This window comes from Blennius ocellaris (assembly GCF_963422515.1).
Source record: "Blennius ocellaris genome assembly, chromosome: 5".
NCBI lineage: Eukaryota > Metazoa > Chordata > Actinopteri > Blenniiformes > Blenniidae > Blennius > Blennius ocellaris.
In genome coordinates this window covers 25,257,406-25,271,618 of record NC_137654.1, presented here as the reverse complement: position 1 = coordinate 25,271,618, position 14,213 = coordinate 25,257,406, and the positions used below count along the sequence as shown (strand labels likewise).

Sequence of the window (14,213 nt, the reverse complement as noted above, 5' to 3'; positions counted from 1 at the left end):
ACCATTGGTGTTAAGCAAACGAGTGCGTCACATCTTGTCATTAGTAAGCACATTCACACAATAATACGCCTACTGCAAAGGGAACGAAAAGTTGTGTGAGCGAAGCGGTCTGTGTGGGGATTTATACTGGGCGTTATACCCACAAGGAATGAAAGAATAAAGTTTGAAGCTGAGTCTAAAGGTAAAAACATGTTTTTCAACCAATCACAACAATGACGCATGAAACACATATTTATTTATATGCTTATATAAGCACTGCCATTATACACACACACACACACACACACACACACACACATATATATATATATATATATATATATATATATATATCCTGCAAATGTTAAAGATTAACATCTTGCATGATGACAGTGGGAGTGGTCCAAGTCTAAACACATAAATCAGATAAATGGATAGCGATGGTGCAAGAGCCAAAGCAGCAAACTACTGCTGTGGTAAGCACACAGCAAATGACAGGTTCATTGTTGTCTTCCTTCCTTTAGGATGCCTTTCTCTTTTCCTTTTCTGTGCCTATTTACATAACCTGTCTTTTTCAGTTGTGAGCTTACTAACATACGAGAGCCCCGTGGAGTCCCCCCAGCAGAGACGCTGTTCGAACGAGGCTGCGTCTGGAATGCCCTCATGCATTGGGACACAGATTGCTGCATACAGCATCTTGTGAGCAGCATCACAAATCAGCCGTCCGGGGCAGTGAGTGCTGGAGTGGAGGCAGAGATGGGAGATGGAGCGAAAGCTGGGGGGGGGGGGGGGGGGGGCAGGAGAGGTGAAAGGAGGGGAGGGGGGGTTCCTTTTCACTGAAAGAGATGGAAAGAGTACAGAGAGGGAGAGGAGGGGGAGGAGGAGGACGAGGAGGAGGAGGAAGAGGAGGAGGGGATGGAGAGAAACAGAGGTGGGGGTAGTCACAGAGAGAATGACTGAGAGTGTGTGTGCGTATAGGAGAACAAGTATTGGTGCAGTGGAAACAGTGCGAAGAGGACTGCAGTTTCTGGTGCTGATGGGAGAGCGGTCGAGGGACGTTATTAAGGCACTGAAACATTAAGCCTAAGTGCCTGTCTGGTGAATGGGTTTACCTGTTGTGGAGAATAGGATTACGGATTTACGGTAGTGCTGGTAAGGGTTTATTTCAACTCTACTCTCAGCATTGCCAGAGCACTTCCTTTGAGGAATCTGGAATAGAGTTGCAGGCGTTTAAGGCTGGTGTCTATCTATCTGCTGTGTCTCATTTGGTCAGCGTGTGCATGTTACTCAGTGCTGCATGAGGTCCCAACTTTGCTTCAAGGTAATTCACGAGCCGTCAGAAGGAGGGCATCATTTGGGTCCCGATGTGCCCCCCCCCCTCCCAGATCGAGCTACAGAAGCTGTCTTCCTGCTATTTGTGTGCTGTCTGCTATGGTTTTCACATCAAGGACTGATATTTTTTCAGGAAGGGGGAATGTTGCAGCTCTGGATTGAGATTATTCTCATTGATCATGCCTCATTTAGCTTGCCTGGTGGGTGTAGTACCTCTTTCCTGGAGAGTGTCCAGGAGGCTGCCCTGCTGACAGATGCTTTGCTTACCCCTTTAGCTACACCGGCATCTCTCACAGCCACTGACAAACAGCCAAGTGAAGCCTGAAAAACAGCACAATGCATAAGAAATACAACCTGGTTTAATATGTTTTATGCACCGGATAATAAAACAGACACAAGCTTCAGTTTCTGAATGTAGTCTGAGACAAAAAGCGTCTGACAGTTGTGCTGAGGAGTAAAGAGAGACGGGTGGGGATTTCATAAAGTGCTGCAGGATGCTTCTTTTTTTTATTTTGCTGTCTCTCATGGGACATATAGCTCCGGCAGCACTGAGGTGACGGTACCAAGGACAAAACCTTTCTTAGGCTGCTTGTGCTTCATACTACCAAATGCTGACTCTTGTGATTCCTCATCAGGCTTTTGATTACCACAACAGAGCTTTTATTTGATCAAATTTCATTTAAATTCATGAGAGAAGGCTGGATATAAATAGCAAGAGGATGATTTTTTGAAGTGTTACCAGGAGCCTGGTTATTTTGTTTTTCCTAAGCAAAGGACTATCCGGTTTAGTTCATAATTATACATTATGCAAAAAAGACAATGATTTATTCTCCTGTTTTCACAAGGTGTTATGTCCTGAAGTAACAGCTTGAAATATAAACCAGTTTTTAGGTTTTTTTTTTGTATTTCGGGTTGTAATTATCATAGACAGTCAATGAATTTCCTTTGGAGTGGTCACATGATTGCTCAGGTTTCAGATGTGTAGTAAACAAACAGCGTGAAAGATAAAAGAGATCACATTACAGATCAGTTTCTGCTGTTCATGCATGTATATTTACTTATCCAATAATGGGAGTGTGGAAGCTTATTTGATACTGAGCTTGCTCTGAAGGTTTCTTTTTTGTCAGGCTCTAAAACATTCAGGCAGGCTCATTAAGTCTGTACCTCAGGCAGCCGCTCCCAGTGGCTCTTGCACTAAGAAATACTCTCACACAGAACCAGAAAAATGAGACCGGGCTTTGAAGTTCACCAATCTTATTTCTGTTTTTTTTTTTTTTTTCCTTCCTGTTGGCTCCCTCCAAGAAGGCAGCTGGTACCCAAATGCTGGAACTGCTGAAAGAGAAATAGAAAGAGGAAAAGAGGCTTATTCTAGCTGTCTGTGTGCACTGACGGGAGTGGGTGTGCCCTCTCTCTCTCTCTCTCTCTCTCTCTCTCTCTCTCTCTCTCTCTCTCTCTCTCTCTCACACACTGTTGTTTTCCAACTTGCAGCTGCTTCACGTTTCTCTATGTTCATAGTTCAAAGTGTTCCACAAGCAGAACAATCTTTAAAAAAAAAAAATGACGAAGACCGCCATGTTGGACTCTAAGTATGAGTCAGTGCTTTTCCCTGTGACACATTAACACAACTATGACTGTGACTGCTCAGCTGCTGTCAGCTTCTCACACCAGGTGAGAGCTGAGCCTCTCCCTGTCTTGGCCTCGGCCCACGTGATGGTGTGTTGCTGGCAGACCATGGTGGAGATCTTTAGTGTTAAATGCTGTCCCTAGTCCCATGCCCCATCCTGCTATGTGCTGACGGGGCATTTTTGGCCACTGTTTATTCTTCAAAGGGAAAAAAGAAAACATGCCAGTGGTGGTGGTGATAGTAAGATTTCTTTTTTTTCTTTCTCCCCGGGTCTTTAGCTTTAGATTGCAGGGGAGGATTTGTGAGAACATAACACTGGGCAGGGAAGCACTTTGCCATGGAGAACGAGCAAAATGATTTTCAGCGTATTTCATCATGCTGGAAATGGCTTGACTAGCACCCACACTGTTAGAGCAAAATGTAGGAATTCACAATGGGACTGGCTGCATGGAAATGATAAGTAGAATGATTTTCATAAAGTGCAACAGTGATGAATTCTCACATCGGAAACATTTCAGTCCTTCTCTTTAGTCTTGTCTTCAAGTTAACATGTTTTCTTAAATGCATCTTTGTCTGCATGTAAAAAATAAGATCTCCAGTTAACACAAGCTCAGTGGATTGTTATGTTTTATTCAGTCACATCAGTAAAACCACCAAACCTATTAATATTAAACTTTTCTTGTTCTAAAATTTTTCTTTTTTTTTACCCACAAATTCTAAATACAACGTCTGTGCTGTCCCAGATTTTACCATGTTCAGGTCACAAACCTTGCTAGCAGAGGGACCAATGGGACAAGACAACAGTTGTGTGCTTTGTTGTTAGCATCATTAGCTTTTCACCATAAGCATCTTTGTTTTAAATCATGAAAGTGGCATTGGGTTGTGATGATTCCCTCATTTAACAAAACATCTAAGTATCATTCTTCTTGCAATCCAGAAAAACAAGGAAAAATCCCAGTGACCTCTGGCTGAGGGAAACAAAGTAATGTTCACCTTTCAGTTGGCCTTTAAGATATGTAATTAGTAGACTTTTGACACAAAACATTAAAGAAACAACCATCAACCTTAACTTAAACATTAAGAACAGAAATACCTCAACCCAGAATCTGATCACTGTATTGTGATTTCAAACCAAAGATGACTCAGTGATGATGATGATGATGATGATGATGATGATGATGATGATGATATCTGTCTCCATATCTTAAAAATCTGTGGTCTTTATAGTGCAATGAGATGAGTTTATGCAGCCTGAAAGAATGTTAGAACGTCTATTCTCCAACTAATGAAAATGCAGCAGGATATGATGCAATAAATGCGGCGAAACTGGTGCAACAACCAAACATGTTGACAGATTACAATGAAGGTGAAACACCAATGATAAAGTTTGTGGGGTTTTAGAAAATGAGGTAAATTTGTAGAATTGTGGCAGTAGAACCTTTTTTTTTTTTAACACATCATTATCATTCAGCTCCCACCATGACTGTGATTTTGATACACCGCATCGTCGTCAACGTTGCAGGTTGATGTATGACGCAGTCACATCAGCATGTGTCCAGAAGCCTGCTAAGAAGACTTGGAAAACACTATCCTATTTGACCAACTGTCCAAAAATTGATTTTTGTAGGGTTAGGGTTAGGGTTAAGAAAATATCACACAGAAAATGGAGGACCTTTGTTTAATAGGTCAAATAGTTTCTAAACTAACATAAACTTAAGTTAACCAGCTGCTGGCTGTAATCTAATGAGTGCAAAACACAAGCTCGTTTCAATGTTTACTCCACACCAAGCAAGATAAAGTCATATTTCCCATGATGGCCACCAACTCATTTAATGCACTCGTATTGAAATGAGATCGTGAACTCAACAGTGCTTCTTTTTCACTTCTAAAATCAACTGTCATTAGCCGTGGCCTATCTGCAATGCTGCAGAAGCCCTCTTCTCTGTCACATTTCCTCTCCACAGCCTTACATGCAGATTGGGTCACTGTCTCTGTGACAGAATGATTAATCGACCTATCAGGGGACAGGGAAAGGGGCCGTGCTGAGGGGGTGAGGGAGGATGTATGGCAACTGGCTGTAAATGATCCTTGCAGCACCTCGCTCAGCATTGAAACCCCAGCACCTCCCACCTCCTTTTCAAGGATCTCTCCTGATAATAGCTGAGTCACATTCAGCTGCAGGTGAGAATAAGCATTGTTTTATCTGCACGAGCAGGTTTGTAAATGAGCCTCTCTGGACCGCCCTTTGGGTCAGCACACAATGAGACATATGAAGGAGAGAATTCTCTCTGATTCTCCTCAGTGAGATGATGTGCAAAGCACCTTTTTGACATCCTTATCTCCGACCCCGCTCTCCGATCGGCAGGAACACCGGCAGGATTTCCTGATGTACTTGCATTTTGTTGACATGGACGTGTAATTGCCCTGTTGACATTTCTGATTGATGATTAGGTTTTTTGTGCCCCCCCCCCCCCCCCCCCCCCCCCCACACACACACACACACTTGTATGGTTTATGTCTGTGTTCAGCATATTTGTGGAGACCTGAGGCAAAGCACAGGGCCTTGGTGCCTGGGTAAAGGTCCTGGATGGTTGCGTAAGCAGTTTTTGCTGACCGTGTTGCAGATCACTTGCTGAGCGAGTGAGTAAATGGCATGCACTCTGTTGTTTGTAGGAGTAGAGGAATGGGTATTGTCACAGCCTTGTTTTAAACCACCCCCCAAATCATTTGTTTCTCTCAGTGTCCGTACAATACATGGTAATGTCCTTGATTTCTACAATAATAATAATGTGGTGGGCAATAGATAATGTTCTTTTATTGCTAGCACTTTCTTTTCCTTTTAAACATCTTTCACAGCTGAAAAAAAATACAAAAGCGACTCAGCTTCTTTTTATTTTTGGGTTCTCAAATCTGCAAAAATCCTCTCTGCAACAGTATTCCTCCTTGTGTTAATGTTGGCAATGGTGACTTTTCAAGATTCACATTTTTTTTTTTTTTAACAATTTGAACTTCACCCTCATGATAACCGTTTGCTACTTTGCGAGCAATAAGAGAGCTACTTTTTGTGCAGCCCCTGGCAGCCATGGAAGTTTATGTATTCGTTATTAGTTTTCACAGTTAGCAAGGTTGTCCTGCAAGTCGTTTCTTCCCCCTCAGGCCTTATGCTTGACACGCCTGGTGTGAATTCATCCTGCAGGCCGGATGGGACTCTCACCTGGACAGTTTTGGCCTGTGGGCTTTATGTTTGAAAGCCATGTTCCAAATTATTGCCATCATTTATCAATAGGAAAACCCATTAACTACAAGCTACCTCTAATTGTTAGTCATTATCTACATGATGTAGAATGGAAGATTCTTGCCATAAAATGGTACAAATTTGCTTAATTTCGGAGTCTCCTTACTTGAATTAAATGTCTTAATCACTATTAAGTTAAAGTGTGGAGCCTGACAGATGCTTGGCACTGTTTCCCATCGATGCATTGTGGCTAAAGACTGAGAGGCTCTTGGTCAAGCGAGGAGAGAGTCTGGTGCTGGCACATATTTCGTACCGTGTGCTGTGCGTTTGGATTTGCCAAAGCTTTGTCAGTCTCCTGGCTCCCGACCACCAAGTGACAACAGAGGAAGTGCTTTGCAGCCACAGTAGGCTACCTTGCAGAAATGATTCCCCACTACACTCCTAGCGTTTATCTGACCGTGCATGCCAGCTGAAATAGGTTCAAGTGACTTCTTGTGAACCACTGATGAAGATGAGAATTAAAACTGCAAACGACAAGTGGAGTTGAGGCAACTGTGTGACTTCGTTAGCCTCTCCCAGCTTTTTCCTTCACTGAGTTAAAGACAGAATATTTGGTGAAAGTTTTTCAGCAATAATTAGCTCTTTCAGTGATTGATAATATAAATGAACATTTCCATAATAATGAATTTTCTTCTCAGGTTCAGCTCAGGCCGAGTCACAAACAGCATCTCATCCTTCAGTGGTAAATAACAAGCAAAGCAGCCATCAGTATCCTCCCAGTAATCCTATTAAAACCTGGCCAAAATGAGACCATTATGACTACGGGAGCCCCAAGTCCATTACAGTAGGGGTGAATTACCATAGCACAGCAAGAGTTCAGGAACAAAGCTGCACATTATCTCTAATTGAAACAACTCCACCATCTCAGCTCAGCTCAGTTCTCCGACTACAGTAATGCTCTGTCTGATGGATCTAATAAAATACTATGCCCCCTGTTCTCTAGATGTTCCAGTCCACATTCTCAGCTGAAATCCAGTCCAGACAGATCAGAGGTCAGCTGTGACTCAGAGGCAGTGCAGCCAATATTCTCCTCCCGTTCCTTCAAGTGTGTTTATCATGAATCCAGAAAGCAGGCGATGCCTTTGAACAATTACCCTTTAAATGATAACCTCAATTTCTTATGCAATTTGGCTCCTACGTAAAACAGCTCATTGGGATTCCGATGAAGGGTGAGCTCACGATGAAATACGAAAACACACAAAACACGTGCAAGCATGCAAATATGCCTCTCTCTTGTACGTGCAGCATTTGCAGGTTTCTGACTTCTTCCCTAATTTTTTTTTTTGCTTTCAAAAATATTCCAGCCCATCTCGCTGCAGCAATCACATTAGTGAGACTTGGAGGAAATGAAGTTGTGCAGGATGCGCAGCTAGTTCAGCTGGAGGCCAAGTTCTCCACCCACACACACATAACCCTTAATGTCACAGATGGCAGGGGCCTCAGTGGGGGCTGAATGATTTCATCGGGGTCACAGCGTTCAGATTCCTTTGTATCTTGGAGGACCCTGGTTGTCTGGTGGCCTGTGACAGCCTGGCAGCCATTGCAGTTGACTCTTTCTGAATACAACAACCTTTTCGCTGTGCCTAATATTCAATACTTAATTTGCCGCCCCACTGCTCCTGACTGTTGCCCCGAGCGGCAGTCACATGACCCCGTGACCAGTTTTCATTGCTTTTATAGGAACCATTTTGAATGTGTATGTGGCGAGACGTCTATCTGTTTTGAGCCGTGCGCTGCATCCAATTACCAGTCCGCATGAAAATATAAGCTTTGATTTAAACACATACACGTATGGATTGGCCACTGGCTGACGGCTGCGTGAGGCGCCATAGAGGCACATTGTCAGCGCCAGAGGGAAAACAAACTTAGCCGTCTGGATTGTTAATTAATTGCTGTTCGGGGTACTTGTTGTTGTGCAGTAAAACAGCTGCATGACTTTTGCTCTGTCTCCTTAGGTTATTTTCCTTTGGATCTGACCTGGGTGCTAATAAGCCCTTAATAAACCAAATCCTCACTCAGGGCTGATCTGCGGGCTGGGGTTTCCCATCGCTGGAGAGGATGTCATGCTGTGTGGTCAGCGTGTCATCACGGAGACACGATGCCAGATAAAGAAGCAGCATTTCTCCGTCATGTGTTTATGAGTTAGAGGGAGCCGTGGTTATGATCGTTAGAGTTTGACAGGTGCTGGATAATTAGGGAAGAGCCTTCAGGCATGTTTGAGTGTCTCCAAGTGACTCAGATTTTCTCTTTTAATGATGATGCAGATAACATATGATGTGATAAGTCATGAGCGTTTTCTCAAATTTAACCTATTAATCCTATTTATCACTGAGTCTTGTATTTACTGCACAAATGCATTTGGTTTAACCTTTTAATGAGCTGCAAGGAGATTTATTATAGCTGAGATCAGCTATTGGAAACTTCTATTAATTTGAAGCTCAGAAACAGTCCATCCTCACACCATCAGTTGTGATGTTAAAAAAATGGCAAGAATATATGTAGAGTATGGCTACTAATACATTGTCAAGCACAAACTGTATGTCTATGTTTGTGAATGTATTTAATTACCATGCATGCATTTGTTTTTTTCTCATTTTATAATGAATTTGGAGATAATTGCAGCTAAATCAGATCTAGTTAAAATGTTTTTCCTCGATCAACTATGGAGCTTTAATTCATTGTTTTTCCTGACAATCCACAATGATTGATGGTTGTTGCAACTTCAAATTCCCCACATCAAATTCCTCTTTCCTCTTTAACAAATCAATAAGATGAAGCTGTTAAAAAAATCTTGATAAAATTACAGGAGAATTCAGGTTAAAGATTGTCAGAAGTAACACTACCTGCAAAGCAGCTACCCTGATTCTCTGCTTTCAGTATATTCAAGGGGCTTTAATATAATAAATGCATACCATTTAAAGCATTTCTCCTTTTTAAAAAATGAACGGGATTGCATAATGTGTTGCATAAGTTATTATGAGGACCTGTCCAATGCTGCACTGATTCTTCCTCATTCTTAAACATTATAGAACGATTTCTTACACATCTTTACCTTCTCATGTCCTCAGCAGCTGGGGATGAAGAAAAAAAATCACCTACAGTATATGTACCACAGATAAGAGTCAGTATAAGTGCAGTGATAGTGCGTGGGGAAGCTATATCCAGATTGTTTGTGCAGCAAAGATTAAAGTGCTTGATCCCCATCCAACTCAGAGCAGTGCGTTTAGTGATAAGGGCCAGATCATGCCCATAGCTGCGCTGGGCTGTGCAGCTGAGCCATTTTGTTTCAACTAATTCTGATGACTCAAACTCTAATGAAATGAGACGTATACTAAGAGATGGAGCTCAAAACTCCCACTGATCTCAGTAATCGAGTATTATGAGAAATGCATATCGGATAAGACACCTATTTTTATCTTCAATTCACCCAAGGAAGGCTTTCCTGAGCATTAGCACTCCTCTCTAAGCGTCATCCAACCCAACACTCGCAAAGTTACACGCTCCTGCAAGCTGTCCAGCATACATTGTGATCTGTCAATCTCTCCGTTTCCGCCGGAGCAGATGGTTAAGAGCCTTGCTCAAGGGAAATTCAGCAATGGCTGTGAGCAAAGGGCAGCCACTGTGACTGCTGCTGTTACTTCTCTCCGGGGTTTAATCTGTTTGTTTAGGGGCCAAACCGATGACTCCACGGTCACAATGTCAGTTTTCTTTCCGTAAGGCAATTTTTTTTTTTTTTTTTTTAAGCTCATAAGCCTCATGAACGCGGGTGGAAACTGCTGTGTTTTTATATTTGACATCTTCAGTGGCTTTTAAGTGCAGTGAGTTTCTCTCTGACTCTCGGCTGCACTAGCAGTTATTTGGTTGTGTCGCTGTGGGACAAACGTTCACTCTTCCTAAAGCGTAAATCTGTATCGCCATTTGGTCTTTTACCGTCTACTCTCATGTCAGTAATACCTAGATGCTTGCATTAAACTCGTGTGCACAAAGTCATTTATGATTCTTCTTGCTTGTAAGTTCCTGTTTGCTCCTGTTGTGCCAAAAGATATATTGACACTTGTTTTTAGTAAAGCGAGTTATCAGATCAGCATGGTGCATGATAGCTTTGGTGATCAACTTCTCATTCTTTGAAGAAGCTAAAAACAAATTTTTTATTGTTGTTGTTGTTGTTGGGTTTTTTTAATTTATTTTTTTACAATGTATGATTAAAGGCTAGCTGCTCAGTATGAAGAGTAGCCACAGATTAGTGCAGACCAAAGTGTGGTTCAAGAGGTATAAAATTGAGGTAATGGGATCGGTGGAAGAAGATAAAGTCTATTCTGAACAGGTTAGATGTATTGTGATAGTCTGAGTCGTTCGGAGGTTGTATTTATTCACAACAATTTTTGAAATTGTTAAGAAAACTCCTAAAAAATGCTAACCAATGCAAACCAATACCAGTGAGGTGTTACTGTCTTTCTCAACCTGCAACAGCAGCTCATATGGTACATTTACGGTAGACTACCTCATATCTATGTTTAATCTGGTTGACCCTGGACTACTCTTTATGCCGTGCTCACTCCAATGCACACCACAGAGGTCGCTTCACTCTGACGTGCTCCTCTCTGCTCTTGATGTAACAGCAATGAAAACATAAATCACTTACCTTGTTGGCCTTCGACTGTAATTTCATCCAAATGTGGTATAACGCCACAGTCTCCTGATATTTTTACCACTATTACCGTGCACATTAAGCAACAAAGTACCAAATATCTTCCAGGTGGAGAGTCTGTGATGGGCCCTTGTGGAGTTTAAAAATGTCTTAGCTTTAAAATACTGAGCCATTTTATGGGTGGATCACTGTGTATTTCAAAAGGTAACAATAATTAGATTCTATTTTCCATACTAAATATGATCACAGCGTTGTTTCACAATCCTCCACTTCAACCAACTTATTCAGTTTGGGTAACTCGTGGTGATTTCTTCTTGTTCGGCTGTCGTCTAACAAACTACACATCCACCACTACTTCCTTTTGTGTTATCAGACCTGAAGGTGCAAGACAGTGTTGAGGAATAAAAGCGGTTTATGTAGCTGATGTTGCTGGTGTGAATAGTAGGAGTCAGCTGTGAAAAAGGACTAATAGCTTGTCATAAAATAATGGTGTGGGTCTGTGTCCTCTCTGTCCGTCCTCCCTGTCACCCACAGACTGGAGGACATAAAATGCTTGAGCACATATCCATGAATGTTAATTTAATCGGTCTGGCTTGGCACAGTGTGAGGGACAAACAGGATAAAATGCACATCAACCTTTGATGTTAATGGAAGCCTTTAACACTGTCTGACACATCTACGCTGAAGTATAGTGCACAGTGGAGGCAGGAGGGCGAGTTATTGCTGTTTTATTAAACAGCCCACTCCTTATTAAAAGTCTAATGGTTAAAAGTGTTTCTCAATAATTTTCACAATAAAAATGGAAACACTGTTTTTCACAGAGTGATAGTCTTTGGTGATATCAGCCCAACATTTTAGCATCATATATCCGAAGATGTATAAACTGGTCCCTGAATAATATAAGCTTATCCTTCCCGCTGTCAGCCTCAATTTGAATAATTTATATGCAGCAATAAATAGAAGCAGAGTCTCCGGCACCAACTTGGAGGGTTTTTTTTCCCCCACATGAGGAATGGGAAAATTCTTTTTTCCCCCTATTTCCCCTCAACTTTAATAAAATCAACAGCAGAAGTCCCTTCTCGTTATGCCTGTCATATTTCTCTGCTTTCTGGATGGAGGTCTCGCCCGATCACTCATCGCTCTGTTGGCAGGCTGCTTTCAGCTGCACTTGTCACACTGTGATTTCTGGAACCGATAAGAGCTCTGATTGAACATTTGTTTGGCCTGTGGAAACACCAGCGGAGGACGGCTTGCAGTTGTTTCATGCTGTTTCCCCTGTATGGTTAAACACCTCTTCACGTCAGGCCCCGTCGGCTCGAGTTTACAAGCAACATCAGCCAAAACAAAGGTGTGATAAATGGAGGATTAACAGGTATTTCTCGGAAATATTTCTGGCACCTCATCTCAAAATCCTTCTCCTGTGCTCGCACAAACATTTAAATTCTAATAGAAACACTTCACAAAGGTAGGCTGCTGGGTAAAAGCCATAGCCAGTTCAATCATAAGATAAACATTGAGCCTTGGTGGAAATAAATTGAGCGTTTTACAGTTTTACAACTATTTTACATTTGTTTTGACACTTTCAGTCCTGAAAAATCTCATTAATTGTAAGATGTGAATGTCTTTTGAATTGGCATCCAATCGTAATGTGAAGGTAGTACCCAGGTATATTCCTTAAATGTACAGTTTTCCTAGGATGAGTATTATTACTCTATGGAGCATTACATTAGACATTATTTATCCCTTATGATAGTTATTTTCTTCATTTTTTCAGGTGAGGCTGCCGGAGGCCATACAGCTGGTCACACTGACACACTTACCCACTTTCACACTCACATTTACACCCAATCATCACCATTTTACCTTGTAGTTTCCAACCTGGGTCTTTGTATAGTTTTTCATTTAAATTGTGTCGATATGTGATGAGTCTTAATTTAAAGATGAAATGTGCTTGTTTTATGAGTCTGGATCGAAGAGATTATCTCTACTAGTAACAGGAGCAGTAACTTACTTGAAATATCACATCATCAGTAAACAGACCTACAATGCAGCGCATAGCAGGTGAAGAGTCCAGCACTTTACAATGATAGGACGTTCAATGAGGTTCCACAAGTTAAAAGAAAGTTGAAAACAAACTGCTACTACTTGTGTATTGTACTGTATACTAGAGTATAAATTACCCTATATTATTTATGAATTCACCATTGGCTTTCATTTCTGCTGAATTACTTTGCAAAATGTGCAAACTTTGGATACTTTTGGAATTATGTACTATCCCAAACATGATTTCCCGCAGTAAGTAATCAAGAAAAATCCAAAATAAATAAAATCCTTCTTGTCACAAATGAGGCACAGGTGTGGCCAAACATTCAAGTGAAGCAACATATACTGAAGAATTTGGATTATACCCATGCTATTTTGTATGCTTTATAACTAATCTTTATATGACTGGCAAGCTGCATGAATGTATGTTATTCTCCAGTTTCATCCTTTAAAAAAAATCTATTGATCTTAATGATACTTCTGGAATGAATAATGTTTAAATACCGACGGCACAGATGCAAACCACACCTCCAAATCTTTCAGCAGCATTTTCATCAGTAGTACAACAGCGAGACCCACTTTAATTTGTTTGCCTGTGTTTGTTTATGTGACGGGTGAATGTTCTGGAGCTTGTGAATATCAATTCTTTGTTTGCATTACGAGATGTGGGGCTTAAACCACCTGCAAAACATTAAAACTAAATGTAACGGAATGTAATTTCACTAAAATGCAGTATTTTCTGATGTTTTAAATATCTATGTATGAGAATGTTGAACAGCTGTTTGAAAATCACACAGTGTGAAAGCGACTGATATGCAATGTTACCTTACGTATTCACTGCTTTATAACATGAATAGATTGGGTATGGATTAGTAATGGATGCAATGAATGAGTGAATTCAGTAAATAAGATGCAGTCTTGACCTTGAATGTGGGGATCCAGATTAAAATCCTAGTGAGTTGCTGTTTTGACCCCTGTGAAGAGAAGCAGCTCATAAATATTCTCTCAAATATTAAAAAACAAAGTGCAGGAAACAGGTTTTCAATATGTAGTGAGTTAAAAGGATTTGGGAATAAATAACTTTTGTATTATTGCTTCACTTTCATTCTCTCATCCAAATGATGCATTTACTTCCACTTATAATAATGGTTATTTCAGTTCAACAAGAAAAAAAAGGACATTTCTTATATCAATATCTACAAACAGCAATCAAACACACATATATTCTCTATATAATCATCCCATATTATACTATATTGTATAATTGAGCTCAACTGCACAATTTCATCCCA

General features: G+C 41.0%; 1 protein-coding gene across 1 annotated transcript in view; it reads left to right on the top strand.

Moving 5' to 3' along the window:
• The first annotated feature begins 989 nt into the window (after positions 1-989).
• The window catches only part of LOC308130792 (synaptotagmin-2-like), a 29,395-nt gene continuing 16,171 nt past the window's right edge, over positions 990-14,213 (top strand). The window contains exon 1 of the mRNA XM_080497257.1: positions 990-1,131. The gene's annotated coding sequence lies outside the window, so the exon portion shown is untranslated. The remainder of the gene's footprint in view (positions 1,132-14,213) is intronic.